We start from the raw sequence: 3994 nt of genomic DNA on the forward strand, positions 1-3994 counted from the left end.
GGAAGAGAAGAGATCAAAGTGTCCCTGTATGCAGACGACATGATACTATACCTAGAAAACCCTAAGGACTCAACCCCAAAACTCCTTGCACTGATTCATAAATTCAGCAAAGTGGCAGGATATAAGATTAACATTCAGAAGTCAGTTGCATTTCTGTATACCAGCAATGAAACATTAGAAAAGGAATACAAAAATACGATACCTTTTAAAATTGCACCTCACAAAATCAAATACCTCGGAATACACCTGACCAAGGAGGTAAAGGACCTCTATGCCGAGAACTATAAAACTTTAATCAAAGAAATCAAAGAAGATGGAAAGAAATGGAAAGATATTCCATGTTCCTGGATTGGGATAATCAGTATTGTAAAAATGGCCATACTACCCAAAGCAATCTACAGATTTAATGCAATCCCTATCAAATTACCCATGACATTTTTCACAGAACTAGAACAAACAATCCCAACATTTATATGGAACCACAAAAGACCCAGAATCGCCAAAGCAATCCTGAGAAACAAAAACCAAGCAGGAGGCATAACTCTCCCAGACTTCAAGAAATACTACAAAGCCACAGTCATCAAAACAGTGTGGTACTGGTACCAAAACAGACAGGCAGACCAATGGAACAGAACAGAGAATCCGGAAATTAACCCTGACACCTCTGGTCAATTAATCTTTGACAAGGGAGGCAAGAACATCAAATGGGAAAAGGAAAGTCTATTCAGCAAGCATTGCTGGGAAACCTGGACAGCAGCATGCAAAGCAATGAAACTAGAACACACCCTCACACCATGCACAAAAATAAACTCCAAATGGCTGAAAGGCTTAAATATACGACAGGACACCATCCAACTCCTAGAAGAAAACATAGGCAAAACACTCTCTGACATCAACCTCATGAATATTTTCTCAGGTCAGTCTCCCAAAGCAACAGAAATGAGAGCAAAAATAAACCCATGGGACCTCATCAAACTGAAAAGCTTTTGCACAGCAAAGGAAACCCAAAAGAAAACAAAAAGACAACTTACAGAATGGGAGAAAATATTTTCAAATGATGCAACTGATAAGGGCTTAATCTCTAGAATATATAAGCAACTTATACAACTCAACAGCAAAAAAACTAATCAATCAAAGGAAAAATGGGCAAAAGACCTGAATAGACATTTCTCCAAAGAAGATATACAGATGGCCAACAAACACATGAAAAAATGCTCAACATCGCTGATTATAAGAGAAATGCAAATCAAAACTACCATGAGATACCACCTCACACCCGTCAGAATGGCCATCATTCATAAATCCACAAATAACAAGTGCTGGAGGGGCTGTGGAGAAAAGGGAACCCTCCTGCACTGCTGGTGGGAATGTAAACTGGTACAGCCACTATGGAGAACAGTTTGGAGATCTATCGATAGAACTTCCATATGACCCCACAATCCCACTCTTGGGCATCTATCCGGACAAAGCTCTACCTAAAAGAGACACATGCACCCGCATGTTCATTGCAGCACTATTCACAATAGCCAGGACATGGAAACAACCCAAATGTCCATCAACAGAGGATTGGATTCGGAAGAGGTGTTATATATACACAATGGAATACTACTCAGCCATAAAAGAGAATGACCTAATGCCATTTGCAGCAACATGGATGGAACTAGAGAATCTCATCCTGAGTGAAATGAGCCCCAAAGACAAAGACAAATCCCATATGATACCACTTATAACTGGAATCTAACATCCAGCACAAATGAACATCTCCTCAGAAAAGAAAATCATGGACTTGGAGAAGAGACTTGTGGCTGCCTTATGGGAGTGATCGGGAGCTTGGGCTTATCAGACACAACTTAGAATAGATTTACATGGAGATCCTGTAAATAGCATTGAGAACTATGTCTAGATACTCATGTTGCACCAGAACAAAGGGTGGGGGGAAAATGTAATGTATACATGTAAGGATAACCTGACCCCCTTGCTCTACAGTGGGAAAAAAAAAATATTAAAAAAAATTTTTAAAAAAGATATTGTTGTGATTTATGTCAAAGTTTGTTCTGCCCATGTTTTCTTCTAAGAATTTTATAATGTCTGGCCATATGTTTAGGTCTTTGATCTCCTTTGAGCTGATTTTTGTGTATGGTGTTAGAGAGTGTTCTAATTTCATTCTTTTAAAAACCCTTTTTCACATTAGACATATTTGCTGTACAATTTTGTGTCCATTTCTGCTGTACATCCAAATGGCCCAGTCATAGTATGATTTTCTTTTTCTCATGTTATCCGCTATCATGTTCTATCACAAAAGAGATTGGCTATAGTTTCTTGCTATTCAGTAAGACCTCATTGCTTATGCATCCTGGATGTAATAGTTTGCATCTTGTAACGCAACCTCCCATTCCATGCCACTCCCTCCCCCTTGGCATGGACATGTGTATTCTCGCCTGCTTTGTTGAAGATTAATTGACCATAGGTGTCTGGGTTTCTTTCTGGGCTCTCTATTCTGTTCCATTGATCCGTATGTCTGTTTTTGTACTTGTACACACTCTCTTGCTTCCTGTAACTTTGTAATGTTGTCTGAAGTCTGGGAGAGTTATACCTTCTGCTTTGTTTTTTCCCTCAGGATTGGTTTGGCCAATCTGGGTCATGGATTGTTCCATCCAATTGTTGGATTATTTGTTCTAGTTCTGTGCAAAGTGTCATGGGTGTTGAGATAGGGCTGATATGAAATCTTTAGATTGTTTTGTGTGGTGTGGCTATTGTAACAATGTTATTTCTCCCAATCCAGGAGCATGGGATGTCTTTCCATTGCTTTGGCTCCTCTTGAATTTCCTTGATGCAGGTTTTATAGTTGTCGGCATATAAGTCCTTCATCTCGTTAGGCAGGTTTAATCGTACCCAATTTTTGTGGGTATGATTTTAAAAGGAATTGTTTTTAAAGTATTCCTTTTCTAATACGTCACTGGTAGTATACCGAAATGCAACCAATTTTGGAATGTCAATCTTGTATCCTGCTACATTGCTGAATTCGTTGAACGGTTTGAGTAGTCTTTGGGTGAAGTCTTTAGGGTTTTCTCAATATAGTATCGTGTCATCTGCCTAGAGGGACAGTTTTACCTCTTCTCTTGGATAGCTTTTATTTCTTTTGTTTGTCTGATTGCTGTGGCTAGGTCTTCCAGTACTGTGTTGAATAAAAGTGGTGAGAGTGGGCATCCCTGTCTTGTTCCAGATTTTAGCGGGAAGGCTTTCAGCTTTTCTTTGTTGAGTATTATATTGGCTTTGGGTTTGTCATAAATGACATGTATTATGGTAAGGTATGTTCCCTCTGTACCCATTTTGGTAAGAATTTTGATCATGAATGGATGTTGATTTTTTCTGCATCTTTTGAGATGATCATGTGGTTTTTGGCTTTTGTTTTGGTAATGGTCTATGTGCCATTGATTGCTTTGCATATGTTGAAACCATCCTTGTGATGTTGGGTTGAGTTGCATTTGGTCATGGTGTATCATCGTTTTTATGTGTTGTTGGATTCAGTTGGCTAACATTTTGTTGAGACTTTTTGCGTCTATATTCATCAAGGATATTGGCCTTTAATATTCTTTTTTTGGACATATCTTTGGTTTTGGTATTAGGGTGATGGTGGCTTCATAGAATGTCTTTGGGATGTTCCTTTGACAGTATTTTGGAAACATTTAAGGATGGGTGTAGGTTTTTTGTATGTTTGGTAGAATTTTCCTGTGAAGCCATCTGGTTCTGCCTTTTGTTTGTAGGGAGTGTTTTTATTATATACTCGGTTTCATTTCTAGTGATGCTTCTGTTCAGATTATCTGCTTGTTCTTCTCCTCGTCCTTCTTTTTTACAGCCACACCTGTAGTAAATGGAAGTTCCCAGGCTAGGGGTCAAATTGGAGCTGTAGCTGATGGCCTGTGGCCCTGCAACAGCAGCACCAATTCCAAGCCACATCTGCAATCTACACATCTCTCAGCATTTCTCAGCAATG

Source organism: Sus scrofa, unplaced genomic scaffold, assembly GCF_000003025.6.
Source record: "Sus scrofa isolate TJ Tabasco breed Duroc unplaced genomic scaffold, Sscrofa11.1 Contig888, whole genome shotgun sequence".
In the NCBI taxonomy this organism is placed as follows: domain Eukaryota; kingdom Metazoa; phylum Chordata; class Mammalia; order Artiodactyla; family Suidae; genus Sus; species Sus scrofa.